Raw genomic sequence first — 15028 nt, forward strand, 5'->3', positions numbered from 1 at the left:
ATTTGTTAATCAGACCTGTAGGTATACATTCATAACAGAAATTTTTCAAAAACCGTATTAATTTTGAGTTTGCTAACTCCAGTTTTGTCCTTGGAGGTAATAGGAAGCAACGTCTTGTGGTACTGGTGGTAAAGGTAGGTATTGTGTTTGGCTTTGAGGTCTCCTAGTGAAGGCTAAGGGGGAAAATTCCCTGGATTCTGGGTTGCTATTACTTGTTTCACCACGCGGTGGGTCGCGCTTTGCTTGGAGTTTAACGGTAGGGGATTACTATCTATATCGAATTTAGAATGACAATTTTTTGCATAATATTTCCCTTTTTGATATTGAGGACAAACAGAAGGTACTTCAGATTTTATTATTGGATCAGGGTAATTCTTTATCACATGACTAGGCTTCTCACATCTGAAGCAGGACTTTTTAGTAAAGGTTCATTGAACAGCAGCAAGAGTTTTTTCAATAAGTTTTGTTTGTTCTTCAATTGGTTTTTAAAATTTGTTTCTTAGTGAATAATGAGATTTAGTAATTTGCTCTCTAGGGACATTAGCTTGTACTGTAGCAAGATACTGTGGAGTGCTAATTTTACTGTAAGCTGAAAGCATTTGAGTAACAGTTGGAGGCTGTTTGGGTAATGTAGAAATAATTTTTTTGCAATCATCATTTGCATTTATAAATGCTAGGTTTTGGAGAATATAAAATGAGCTGCTTTTTCAGGGCATTGTCTTTCCATAGCTTGTATTACTTATCTAAAAATGTACCATATAATTCATTTGTTCTTTGTGTCATGGTCAAATATGCTTTAAGAGGAGTACTTGTTGATTTGACCAAAATTAAAGTTTTTCTTGCATCTTGTTTAATATCTCTCAACACTGACCTAGGAAAAAAAATTGTGTTTCTAGTTTATCATATGACAGTTTGCTAGACAACTTACCTTCTGAAAATTTTTCATATGTACTACTAACATATTTTTCCTTTAAAACCTTAATAGGTATCTTCTGCTGGAGTTCTCATAACATAAATTGTGAATTAGTTAAAATCAGACTTGCTACAACGCGACAATCAGTTGGCATGAGTTCATAAGACTAAAAAAACGCATAATTAAAATAAAGAGAGTTAATTCTGCTTTCCTTCAAACTTTGATTTCACTCTTCGATGTTATAATGTGAGAGTGATTAATACATAGGCCTACTATTATCCCTCCCATAAGAGACTGGCATGGCTAAAATTTCTTCATTTAAAAACTTAAAATCTCTTTTTTTTCCAAAAGATATTGCCCTATCTTTTTCTAATCAGACGTTGCTACACCATGTTCTGAACTAAGCAGATTATTGTTGCAGCAACTGAGATCTGAGAGAAATCTATCTTGGTTTCTAGACACAGTTCTGGGCTTTCTGCTCAAAGAAGTCTCAGCTTGGTTCCTTAGTAGTTTATTACTATTGCAACTCTTGGTCTCAGCTTTATAAATTTTTAAATTTTCCTTAATGATTTAGATCCTGATTTTATGATCCTGATTTTGCTTATTATTTTAAAATTTCCCAACATTTCTCTAAAGTATGTCTACATTCTAAAGACTTCTTACACTTTAGAAAGTTTTTTACGCTTTTATATTCATAAACACTTGTGGGCCCCTCTGAAGCAGAAAGTCCTTGAGGGGCTGAAGCATGTGCAGAGAAGGACACAGGAGCTGGGGAAGGGTGTGGAGCGCAGGGCCAAGGAGGGGGGTGCTGAGGGAGTTTCAGCCTGGACAATGGGAGGCTGTTGAGAGACCTTCAGGCACACTTCCATAGATCCGTACATGACAGTGCTCACCACAAGTGCCAATTCCCTGCCAAACATACCCTCACTGCATCCCAGTGCTTTCGACGCTGGTATCGGAGAGACTCCCTGCTTATTGTTTGTTGTGTTTTTCTTTTGCTGGTTTAGTAGAGGAAAAGCCCTGTTGATTTTCTCATTATCCAACAAGCACAGATGCTTCTTCACAACGTTTCCTGCTCTTTTCCAGCACTGGATGAGATTCTGATCCAGTTGTAGGCTTTCATGTCTGCAGCAGCAATAGCAAAGGCATAGATGACTCTTTCTTACTTTTCCATTTCTAAGCTCTCAAAAGCTAAAAGCTCTGTCCTGCAGATACAACATTGCTTGCTGATGGCAACCAGGGAAGAATATCATCTTCATATCCATATACTGTTCTGTTGTATTGGCCCGTTTTAATTTGATCTGTGTTGCTTAGAATCCTTTTACACTGAATTTTTATGCTTTCTCCTTGGATGATATAGTGGTAGATGTGAGAAGGAAGGAGGTAACGGCTTGTCCCTCATGTTTCTCTCTTGCCCCAGAGCACAAAACCAGCATCACTGTCTGCCCCAGCCACCTCTGCTCCTAGAGAAGAATATGAAGAGGACCATATTGAGCAGTATGACCGTGAGGCTCCATCAGGGGTCTCAGCAGAGCCTGAATCTTCAGAGCCAGTAAGTGCCAGTTGTGGGTGGTGCTGTCTTTAGTGCATGGCAGAGCTGCAAGTTTCGCTTTTGCGTTTCAGAGCTTTCAAGATTTATAACGTCAGTTACAAAGAGATCATTGCTATCTGATAGAAGGGAGGGTGGAATATTTATTTCAGAGCAATTTGCAGTACAGGTGGATTAACCAATTTTAATACCATGAGAGCTCATTGGAATCCCACTGCAATTAAAGTTTCTCAATTTTCCTTGGAAGAAATGGTGGTAGATGTGAGAATATAGGAAGTTATAGATGATAGGTAACAGCCTGTCCCTCATGCTTCTCTCTTGCCACAGATGACAGAGGAAACAACAGTGTCTGCCCTGGCTCCCTCTGCTCCTGAAGAAGAAGCCAGAGAGGAGCAAATTGAAAAGAATGACCGTGAGGCTCCATCAGTGGTCACACTAGAGCCTGAATCTTCTGAAACGGCAAGTGCCAGTTGTGGGTGATGCTGTATTTAGTGCAAGGCAGAGCTGCAAGTTTCTGACCAGCCTGCTCTTGCTGTTGCTGGCGAGGATGCTGAGTGCTGGAGTCCTGCCAGGACCCAGCGATTTCCTGCAGGCAGTGACCTCCAGCTAGAAATTGGCCTTGGACCTGTCATGTTTAGGCACCAAAGCCTGTTGCCTCAGGATGAGCGTCTGGCTGCTCAACTCAGTGAAGCTCTGTCTCTTGGGCTTCTGCAGGGCCATGGCCAAGGGCGCACGAGGTAGTGCTGGAGGTCTCAGGGCTTGGTTTGTTTGCTTTCTCTTTGTGGAAACACGTGTTTGGCTGGTGAAACGGGTCTGCAGTTTCTCGAGTATTTATTCAGTTCTACAAAGTGTGCGGCTCAGCTGTCTTGTGACTTTTGATAAGCTGCAAGTAGACGAGTGTGTTGTCCATGAATCTGTGGGGGACAAGATCTGGCCAAAGAAACTAAGTTTATAATTGTGAAGCCCTCTTGTGAGGCAAAAAGCAAGGTTCTGTGGATGCATTTTTTGGTGTAGTCTGCAGCTTTGAAAAGTGCACTGCAGCCTGGAGGCGGGGCCGGGGGGAGGTGAAGCTGCAAGTCCATGACTGCAGTCTTGTGTTGCTCAGAAGAGGAAGGACATTTTGAAATGGTGGATGCTGTATTTTTAATCCAATGGGCAACTTTGTGGCTGGGACGCTGTGTGGGCCAAAAGGACCCAGGGGTGCCGGTCAAAAGCAGCTGAAGGTGGGCCAGGACCTGGCCAGGTGGCCAAGAAGGCCAAGGGCACCCTGGCCTGTGTCATCAGCAGTGGGGCAGCAGGAGCAGGGCAGTGACCATCCCCCTGGGCTGGGCAGCGCTGCAACCATAGCTGGAAGTTCTGTGCTGCGTGTCACCCTCAAATCCACGGGTGATCAGTCCCCAGTGCACCCCGTCCAGCTGGGCAGTGGGGCGAGTCGGGCAGAGGAAGGGAACTTCTCCTTGGATCCTGGGGGGCTTTGAGAAGCTCCCTCGTGAGTTCAAAGACAAGCTGGTCCGACAAGCAAGAGAAAGAGGCGCTCCTCCTCAGGATTAGTTCCGAAATTTAATGAGGGCCTGGAGAGATCCCAGGCCGCATCCAAACCCGAAGGACATCCAGAGCAAGAGAGGGTGTCCCTGCCCAGAGGAGCCAGATAGAGGGGGACGGGGAAACCCGAGCAGCCAACAGGGGAAGGACTTGGGAGTGGCTCTCTGGGGGCAAGGCCTCAGAGTGACCACTGAGGAGGGGGTGGGGGAGGAGCCCCGAGCCAGGGTCCAGTTACCTGGTGACCCTGGGAGAAGGCTCTGGACAAAGGGGAAGGGTCACGAGGTGATGGACACATCACCTGGGAGGAGACAGGGGGATGAGTCAGGGATTTTGGGGTTTGATGGACATACAGGTGCTGATGGGAAAGCTGGGATGAACCAAACGGATACAAAGAGGGGATATGGAGGGACAAACCATTATGAGGGGATATACAGGGCGAGCACAACTCCACAGTGATGTGTCTACATGTGGGCCCCTCTGAAGCAGGAAGTCCTTGAGGCGCTGGGCGTGTGCAGAGAAGGACACGGGAGCTGGGGAAGGGTGTGGAGCGCAAGGCCAAGGAGGAGGTGCTCAGGGTGTTTCAGCCTGGACAACGGGAGGCTCGTGAGGGACCTTCAGGCACACTTCCATAGATCCATACATGACAGTGCTCATCACCATGGCTGTTCCCCTGCCAAACATGCCCTCACTGCCTCCAAGTGTTTTAGCCACCTGAGGAGGGGACACTTTTGACTTGGTTTGACTTGGTTTGGTAGGAGGTAAAGCCCTGCCCATTTTCTCTCTTTCCAGCAAGCACAGATTCTTCTGCACAACCTTTCCTGCCCTTTCCTTGCACTGGTTAGGATTCTGATCCAGTCTGAGTTTTCCATGTCTGCCACAGCAACAGCAAAGGCCTTGCTGGCTATTTCCTACTTTTGCATTTCAGGGCTTTAAAGAGCCAAAAGCTCCTTTGTGCCAAGGCACAGTTGCTTGCTGATGGCAGCCAGGAAGGACTATCAAATACATAGAGTGCATTAAATAGAGTTCTGTTGAGTTAGCCCATTTTAATCTGGTCAGAGTGACTTAGAATCGCATTGCTAACAAAGTGGATAATTTTTCCTTTTAAGAGGTGGTTGTGGATCCGAGGAGAAACGAGATTATAAATGATAGGTAACGGCTTGTCCCTCATGCTTCTCTCTTGCCACAGATGACAGAGACACCAGCAGTGTCTGCTCTGGCTCCCTCTCCTCCTGGTGAACAAGCCAAAGAGGAGCAAATTGAGGAGTATGACCTTGAGGCTCAATCAGGGGTCATACCAGAGCCTGAATCTCCTGAGCCAGTAAGTGCCCATTGTGGGTGGTGCTGTCTTTAGTGCAAGGCAGAGCTGCAAGTTTCACTGTTGCATTTCAGAGCTTTCAAGAATTACAAGGTCACTTACACAAATAGATTATTACTACCTGATAGTAGGCAAGGTGGAATATTTAATTCAGAGCAATTTGCATTATAGGTGGATTGGCCAATTTCAATACCATGAGAGTGCCTTAGAATCCCATTATAATCCAAGTCTCTCAACTTTCCTTGGAAGATATGGTGGTAGATGGGAGAAGATAGAAGGTTATAAATGATAGGTAACAGCCTGTCCCTCATGCTTCTCTCTTGCCACAGATGACAGAGGCAACAACAGTGTCTGCCTTGGCTCCCTCTGCTTCTGGTGAAGAAGCCAAAGAGGAGCAAATTGAGGAGTATGACCACGAGGCTCCATCAGTGGTCACGCCAGAGCCTGAATCTGCTGAGCCAGTAAGTGCCAGTTGTGGGTGGTGCTGTCTTTAGTGCAAGGCAGAGCAGCAAGTTTCACTGTTGCATTTCTTAGCTTTCAAGAATTACAAGGTCACTTACACAAATAGATCATTGTCACCTGATAGTAGACAGGTTGGGATATTTAAATCAGAGCAAGTTGCATTACAGTTGTAGTAGCCAATTTTAATACACGAGAGCACTTTAGAACCCCATTGTAATCAAAGATTCTCAATTTTCCTTGCAAGAAATGGTGGTAGATGTGAGAAGAAATGCGGTTTTAAATGATAGGTAATGGCCTGTCCCTCATGTTTCTCTCTTGCCCCAGAGCACAAAACCAGCATCACTGTCTGCCCCAGCCACCTCTGCTCCTAGAGAAGAATATGAAGAGGACCATATTGAGCAGTATGACCGTGAGGCTCCATCAGGGGTCTCAGCAGAGCCTGAATCTTCAGAGCCAGTAAGTGCCAGTTGTGGGTGGTGCTGTCTTTAGTGCATGGCAGAGCTGCAAGTTTCGCTTTTGCGTTTCAGAGCTTTCAAGATTTATAACGTCAGTTACAAAGAGATCATTGCTATCTGATAGAAGGGAGGGTGGAATATTTATTTCAGAGCAATTTGCAGTACAGGTGGATTAACCAATTTTAATACCATGAGAGCTCATTGGAATCCCACTGCAATTAAAGTTTCTCAATTTTCCTTGGAAGAAATGGTGGTAGATGTGAGAATATAGGAAGTTATAGATGATAGGTAACAGCCTGTCCCTCATGCTTCTCTCTTGCCACAGATGACAGAGGAAACAACAGTGTCTGCCCTGGCTCCCTCTGCTCCTGAAGAAGAAGCCAGAGAGGAGCAAATTGAAAAGAATGACCGTGAGGCTCCATCAGTGGTCACACTAGAGCCTGAATCTTCTGAAACGGCAAGTGCCAGTTGTGGGTGATGCTGTATTTAGTGCAAGGCAGAGCTGCAAGTTTCTGACCAGCCTGCTCTTGCTGTTGCTGGCGAGGATGCTGAGTGCTGGAGTCCTGCCAGGACCCAGCGATTTCCTGCAGGCAGTGACCTCCAGCTAGAAATTGGCCTTGGACCTGTCATGTTTAGGCACCAAAGCCTGTTGCCTCAGGATGAGCGTCTGGCTGCTCAACTCAGTGAAGCTCTGTCTCTTGGGCTTCTGCAGGGCCATGGCCAAGGGCGCACGAGGTAGTGCTGGAGGTCTCAGGGCTTGGTTTGTTTGCTTTCTCTTTGTGGAAACACGTGTTTGGCTGGTGAAACGGGTCTGCAGTTTCTCGAGTATTTATTCAGTTCTACAAAGTGTGCGGCTCAGCTGTCTTGTGACTTTTGATAAGCTGCAAGTAGACGAGTGTGTTGTCCATGAATCTGTGGGGGACAAGATCTGGCCAAAGAAACTAAGTTTATAATTGTGAAGCCCTCTTGTGAGGCAAAAAGCAAGGTTCTGTGGATGCATTTTTTGGTGTAGTCTGCAGCTTTGAAAAGTGCACTGCAGCCTGGAGGCGGGGCCGGGGGGAGGTGAAGCTGCAAGTCCATGACTGCAGTCTTGTGTTGCTCAGAAGAGGAAGGACATTTTGAAATGGTGGATGCTGTATTTTTAATCCAATGGGCAACTTTGTGGCTGGGACGCTGTGTGGGCCAAAAGGACCCAGGGGTGCCGGTCAAAAGCAGCTGAAGGTGGGCCAGGACCTGGCCAGGTGGCCAAGAAGGCCAAGGGCACCCTGGCCTGTGTCATCAGCAGTGGGGCAGCAGGAGCAGGGCAGTGACCATCCCCCTGGGCTGGGCAGCGCTGCAACCATAGCTGGAAGTTCTGTGCTGCGTGTCACCCTCAAATCCACGGGTGATCAGTCCCCAGTGCACCCCGTCCAGCTGGGCAGTGGGGCGAGTCGGGCAGAGGGAGGGAACTACTCCTTGGATCCTGGGGGGCTTTGAGAAGCTCCCTCGTGAGTTCAAAGACAAGCTGGTCCGACAAGCAAGAGAAAGAGGCGCTCCTCCTCAGGATTAGTTCCGAAATTTAATGAGGGCCTGGAGAGATCCCAGGCCGCATCCAAACCCGAAGGACATCCAGAGCAAGAGAGGGTGTCCCTGCCCAGAGGAGCCAGATAGAGGGGGACGGGGAAACCCGAGCAGCCAACAGGGGAAGGACTTGGGAGTGGCTCTCTGGGGGCAAGGCCTCAGAGTGACCACTGAGGAGGGGGTGGGGGAGGAGCCCCGAGCCAGGGTCCAGTTACCTGGTGACCCTGGGAGAAGGCTCTGGACAAAGGGGAAGGGTCACGAGGTGATGGACACATCACCTGGGAGGAGACAGGGGGATGAGTCAGGGATTTTGGGGTTTGATGGACATACAGGTGCTGATGGGAAAGCTGGGATGAACCAAACGGATACAAAGAGGGGATATGGAGGGACAAACCATTATGAGGGGATATACAGGGCGAGCACAACTCCACAGTGATGTGTCTACATGTGGGCCCCTCTGAAGCAGGAAGTCCTTGAGGCGCTGGGCGTGTGCAGAGAAGGACACGGGAGCTGGGGAAGGGTGTGGAGCGCAAGGCCAAGGAGGAGGTGCTCAGGGTGTTTCAGCCTGGACAACGGGAGGCTCGTGAGGGACCTTCAGGCACACTTCCATAGATCCATACATGACAGTGCTCATCACCATGGCTGTTCCCCTGCCAAACATGCCCTCACTGCCTCCAAGTGTTTTAGCCACCTGAGGAGGGGACACTTTTGACTTGGTTTGACTTGGTTTGGTAGGAGGTAAAGCCCTGCCCATTTTCTCTCTTTCCAGCAAGCACAGATTCTTCTGCACAACCTTTCCTGCCCTTTCCTTGCACTGGTTAGGATTCTGATCCAGTCTGAGTTTTCCATGTCTGCCACAGCAACAGCAAAGGCCTTGCTGGCTATTTCCTACTTTTGCATTTCAGGGCTTTAAAGAGCCAAAAGCTCCTTTGTGCCAAGGCACAGTTGCTTGCTGATGGCAGCCAGGAAGGACTATCAAATACATAGAGTGCATTAAATAGAGTTCTGTTGAGTTAGCCCATTTTAATCTGGTCAGAGTGACTTAGAATCGCATTGCTAACAAAGTGGATAATTTTTCCTTTTAAGAGGTGGTTGTGGATCCGAGGAGAAACGAGATTATAAATGATAGGTAACGGCTTGTCCCTCATGCTTCTCTCTTGCCACAGATGACAGAGACACCAGCAGTGTCTGCTCTGGCTCCCTCTCCTCCTGGTGAACAAGCCAAAGAGGAGCAAATTGAGGAGTATGACCTTGAGGCTCAATCAGGGGTCATACCAGAGCCTGAATCTCCTGAGCCAGTAAGTGCCCATTGTGGGTGGTGCTGTCTTTAGTGCAAGGCAGAGCTGCAAGTTTCACTGTTGCATTTCAGAGCTTTCAAGAATTACAAGGTCACTTACACAAATAGATTATTGCTACCTGATAGTAGGCAAGGTGGAATATTTAATTCAGAGCAATTTGCATTATAGGTGGATTGGCCAATTTCAACACCATGAGAGTGCCTTAGAATCCCATTATAATCCAAGTCTCTCAACTTTCCTTGGAAGATATGGTGGTAGATGGGAGAAGATAGAAGGTTATAAATGATAGGTAACAGCCTGTCCCTCATGCTTCTCTCTTGCCACAGATGACAGAGGCAACAACAGTGTCTGCCTTGGCTCCCTCTGCTTCTGGTGAAGAAGCCAAAGAGGAGCAAATTGAGGAGTATGACCACGAGGCTCCATCAGTGGTCACGCCAGAGCCTGAATCTGCTGAGCCAGTAAGTGCCAGTTGTGGGTGGTGCTGTCTTTAGTGCAAGGCAGAGCAGCAAGTTTCACTGTTGCATTTCTTAGCTTTCAAGAATTACAAGGTCACTTACACAAATAGATCATTGTCACCTGATAGTAGACAGGTTGGGATATTTAAATCAGAGCAAGTTGCATTACAGTTGTAGTAGCCAATTTTAATACACGAGAGCACTTTAGAACCCCATTGTAATCAAAGATTCTCAATTTTCCTTGCAAGAAATGGTGGTAGATGTGAGAAGAAATGCGGTTTTGGTGGTAAAAATGATAGGTAATGGCCTGTCCCTCATGTTTCTCTCTTGCCCCAGAGCACAAAACCAGCATCACTGTCTGCCCCAGCCACCTCTGCTCCTAGAGAAGAATATGAAGAGGACCATATTGAGCAGTATGACCGTGAGGCTCCATCAGGGGTCTCAGCAGAGCCTGAATCTTCAGAGCCAGTAAGTGCCAGTTGTGGGTGGTGCTGTCTTTAGTGCATGGCAGAGCTGCAAGTTTCGCTTTTGCGTTTCAGAGCTTTCAAGATTTATAACGTCAGTTACAAAGAGATCATTGCTATCTGATAGAAGGGAGGGTGGAATATTTATTTCAGAGCAATTTGCAGTACAGGTGGATTAACCAATTTTAATACCATGAGAGCTCATTGGAATCCCACTGCAATTAAAGTTTCTCAATTTTCCTTGGAAGAAATGGTGGTAGATGTGAGAATATAGGAAGTTATAGATGATAGGTAACAGCCTGTCCCTCATGCTTCTCTCTTGCCACAGATGACAGAGGAAACAACAGTGTCTGCCCTGGCTCCCTCTGCTCCTGAAGAAGAAGCCAGAGAGGAGCAAATTGAAAAGAATGACCGTGAGGCTCCATCAGTGGTCACACTAGAGCCTGAATCTTCTGAAACGGCAAGTGCCAGTTGTGGGTGATGCTGTATTTAGTGCAAGGCAGAGCTGCAAGTTTCTGACCAGCCTGCTCTTGCTGTTGCTGGCGAGGATGCTGAGTGCTGGAGTCCTGCCAGGACCCAGCGATTTCCTGCAGGCAGTGACCTCCAGCTAGAAATTGGCCTTGGACCTGTCATGTTTAGGCACCAAAGCCTGTTGCCTCAGGATGAGCGTCTGGCTGCTCAACTCAGTGAAGCTCTGTCTCTTGGGCTTCTGCAGGGCCATGGCCAAGGGCGCACGAGGTAGTGCTGGAGGTCTCAGGGCTTGGTTTGTTTGCTTTCTCTTTGTGGAAACACGTGTTTGGCTGGTGAAACGGGTCTGCAGTTTCTCGAGTATTTATTCAGTTCTACAAAGTGTGCGGCTCAGCTGTCTTGTGACTTTTGATAAGCTGCAAGTAGACGAGTGTGTTGTCCATGAATCTGTGGGGGACAAGATCTGGCCAAAGAAACTAAGTTTATAATTGTGAAGCCCTCTTGTGAGGCAAAAAGCAAGGTTCTGTGGATGCATTTTTTGGTGTAGTCTGCAGCTTTGAAAAGTGCACTGCAGCCTGGAGGCGGGGCCGGGGGGAGGTGAAGCTGCAAGTCCATGACTGCAGTCTTGTGTTGCTCAGAAGAGGAAGGACATTTTGAAATGGTGGATGCTGTATTTTTAATCCAATGGGCAACTTTGTGGCTGGGACGCTGTGTGGGCCAAAAGGACCCAGGGGTGCCGGTCAAAAGCAGCTGAAGGTGGGCCAGGACCTGGCCAGGTGGCCAAGAAGGCCAAGGGCACCCTGGCCTGTGTCATCAGCAGTGGGGCAGCAGGAGCAGGGCAGTGACCATCCCCCTGGGCTGGGCAGCGCTGCAACCATAGCTGGAAGTTCTGTGCTGCGTGTCACCCTCAAATCCACGGGTGATCAGTCCCCAGTGCACCCCGTCCAGCTGGGCAGTGGGGCGAGTCGGGCAGAGGGAGGGAACTTCTCCTTGGATCCTGGGGGGCTTTGAGAAGCTCCCTCGTGAGTTCAAAGACAAGCTGGTCCGACAAGCAAGAGAAAGAGGCGCTCCTCCTCAGGATTAGTTCTGAAATTTAATGAGGGCCTGGAGAGATCCCAGGCCGCATCCAAACCCGAAGGACATCCAGAGCAAGAGAGGGTGTCCCTGCCCAGAGGAGCCAGATAGAGGGGGACGGGGATACCCAAGCAGCCAACAGGGGAAGGACTTGGGAGTGGCTCTCTGGGGGCAAGGCCTCAGCGTGACCACTGAGGAAGGGGTGGGGGAGGAGCCCCGAGCCAGGGTCCAGTTACCTGGTGACCCTGGGAGAAGGCTCTGGACAAAGGGGAAGGGTCACGAGGTGATGGACACATCACCTGGGAGGAGACAGGGGGATGAGTCAGGGATTTTGGGGTTTGATGGACATACAGGTGCTGATGGGAAAGCTGGGATGAACCAAACGGATACAAAGAGGGGATATGGAGGGACAAACCATTATGAGGGGATATACAGGGCGAGCACAACTCCACAGTGATGTGTCTACATGTGGGCCCCTCTGAAGCAGGAAGTCCTTGAGGCGCTGGGCGTGTGCAGAGAAGGACACGGGAGCTGGGGAAGGGTGTGGAGCACAAGGCCAAGGAGGAGGTGCTCAGGGTGTTTCAGCCTGGACAACGGGAGGCTCGTGAGGGACCTTCAGGCACACTTCCATAGATCCATACATGACAGTGCTCATCACCATGGCTGTTCCCCTGCCAAACATGCCCTCACTGCCTCCAAGTGTTTTAGCCACCTGAGGAGGGGACACTTTTGACTTGGTTTGACTTGGTTTGGTAGGAGGTAAAGCCCTGCCCATTTTCTCTCTTTCCAGCAAGCACAGATTCTTCTGCACAACCTTTCCTGCCCTTTCCTTGCACTGGTTAGGATTCTGATCCAGTCTGAGTTTTCCATGTCTGCCACAGCAACAGCAAAGGCCTTGCTGGCTATTTCCTACTTTTGCATTTCAGGGCTTTAAAGAGCCAAAAGCTCCTTTGTGCCAAGGCACAGTTGCTTGCTGATGGCAGCCAGGAAGGACTATCAAATACATAGAGTGCATTAAATAGAGTTCTGTTGAGTTAGCCCATTTTAATCTGGTCAGAGTGACTTAGAATCGCATTGCTAACAAAGTGGATAATTTTTCCTTTTAAGAGGTGGTTGTGGATCCGAGGAGAAACGAGATTATAAATGATAGGTAACGGCTTGTCCCTCATGCTTCTCTCTTGCCACAGATGACAGAGACACCAGCAGTGTCTGCTCTGGCTCCCTCTCCTCCTGGTGAACAAGCCAAAGAGGAGCAAATTGAGGAGTATGACCTTGAGGCTCAATCAGGGGTCATACCAGAGCCTGAATCTCCTGAGCCAGTAAGTGCCCATTGTGGGTGGTGCTGTCTTTAGTGCAAGGCAGAGCTGCAAGTTTCACTGTTGCATTTCAGAGCTTTCAAGAATTACAAGGTCACTTACACAAATAGATTATTACTACCTGATAGTAGGCAAGGTGGAATATTTAATTCAGAGCAATTTGCATTATAGGTGGATTGGCCAATTTCAATACCATGAGAGTGCCTTAGAATCCCATTATAATCCAAGTCTCTCAACTTTCCTTGGAAGATATGGTGGTAGATGGGAGAAGATAGAAGGTTATAAATGATAGGTAACAGCCTGTCCCTCATGCTTCTCTCTTGCCACAGATGACAGAGGCAACAACAGTGTCTGCCTTGGCTCCCTCTGCTTCTGGTGAAGAAGCCAAAGAGGAGCAAATTGAGGAGTATGACCACGAGGCTCCATCAGTGGTCACGCCAGAGCCTGAATCTGCTGAGCCAGTAAGTGCCAGTTGTGGGTGGTGCTGTCTTTAGTGCAAGGCAGAGCAGCAAGTTTCACTGTTGCATTTCTTAGCTTTCAAGAATTACAAGGTCACTTACACAAATAGATCATTGTCACCTGATAGTAGACAGGTTGGGATATTTAAATCAGAGCAAGTTGCATTACAGTTGTAGTAGCCAATTTTAATACACGAGAGCACTTTAGAACCCCATTGTAATCAAAGATTCTCAATTTTCCTTGCAAGAAATGGTGGTAGATGTGAGAAGAAATGCGGTTTTAAATGATAGGTAATGGCCTGTCCCTCATGTTTCTCTCTTGCCCCAGAGCACAAAACCAGCATCACTGTCTGCTCCAGCCACCTCTGCTCCTAGAGAAGAATATGAAGAGGACCATATTGAGCAGTATGACCGTGAGGCTCCATCAGGGGTCTCAGCAGAGCCTGAATCTTCAGAGCCAGTAAGTGCCAGTTGTGGGTGGTGCTGTCTTTAGTGCATGGCAGAGCTGCAAGTTTCGCTTTTGCGTTTCAGAGCTTTCAAGATTTATAACGTCAGTTACAAAGAGATCATTGCTATCTGATAGAAGGGAGGGTGGAATATTTATTTCAGAGCAATTTGCAGTACAGGTGGATTAACCAATTTTAATACCATGAGAGCTCATTGGAATCCCACTGCAATTAAAGTTTCTCAATTTTCCTTGGAAGAAATGGTGGTAGATGTGAGAATATAGGAAGTTATAGATGATAGGTAACAGCCTGTCCCTCATGCTTCTCTCTTGCCACAGATGACAGAGGAAACAACAGTGTCTGCCCTGGCTCCCTCTGCTCCTGAAGAAGAAGCCAGAGAGGAGCAAATTGAAAAGAATGACCGTGAGGCTCCATCAGTGGTCACACTAGAGCCTGAATCTTCTGAAACGGCAAGTGCCAGTTGTGGGTGATGCTGTATTTAGTGCAAGGCAGAGCTGCAAGTTTCTGACCAGCCTGCTCTTGCTGTTGCTGGCGAGGATGCTGAGTGCTGGAGTCCTGCCAGGACCCAGCGATTTCCTGCAGGCAGTGACCTCCAGCTAGAAATTGGCCTTGGACCTGTCATGTTTAGGCACCAAAGCCTGTTGCCTCAGGATGAGCGTCTGGCTGCTCAACTCAGTGAAGCTCTGTCTCTTGGGCTTCTGCAGGGCCATGGCCAAGGGCGCACGAGGTAGTGCTGGAGGTCTCAGGGCTTGGTTTGTTTGCTTTCTCTTTGTGGAAACACGTGTTTGGCTGGTGAAACGGGTCTGCAGTTTCTCGAGTATTTATTCAGTTCTACAAAGTGTGCGGCTCAGCTGTCTTGTGACTTTTGATAAGCTGCAAGTAGACGAGTGTGTTGTCCATGAATCTGTGGGGGACAAGATCTGGCCAAAGAAACTAAGTTTATAATTGTGAAGCCCTCTTGTGAGGCAAAAAGCAAGGTTCTGTGGATGCATTTTTTGGTGTAGTCTGCAGCTTTGAAAAGTGCACTGCAGCCTGGAGGCGGGGCCGGGGGGAGGTGAAGCTGCAAGTCCATGACTGCAGTCTTGTGTTGCTCAGAAGAGGAAGGACATTTTGAAATGGTGGATGCTGTATTTTTAATCCAATGGGCAACTTTGTGGCTGGGACGCTGTGTGGGCCAAAAGGACCCAGGGGTGCTGGTCAAAAGCAGCTGAAGGTGGGCCAGGACCTGGCCA

Source organism: Taeniopygia guttata, chromosome 3 (assembly GCF_048771995.1).
Source record: "Taeniopygia guttata chromosome 3, bTaeGut7.mat, whole genome shotgun sequence".
In the NCBI taxonomy this organism is placed as follows: domain Eukaryota; kingdom Metazoa; phylum Chordata; class Aves; order Passeriformes; family Estrildidae; genus Taeniopygia; species Taeniopygia guttata.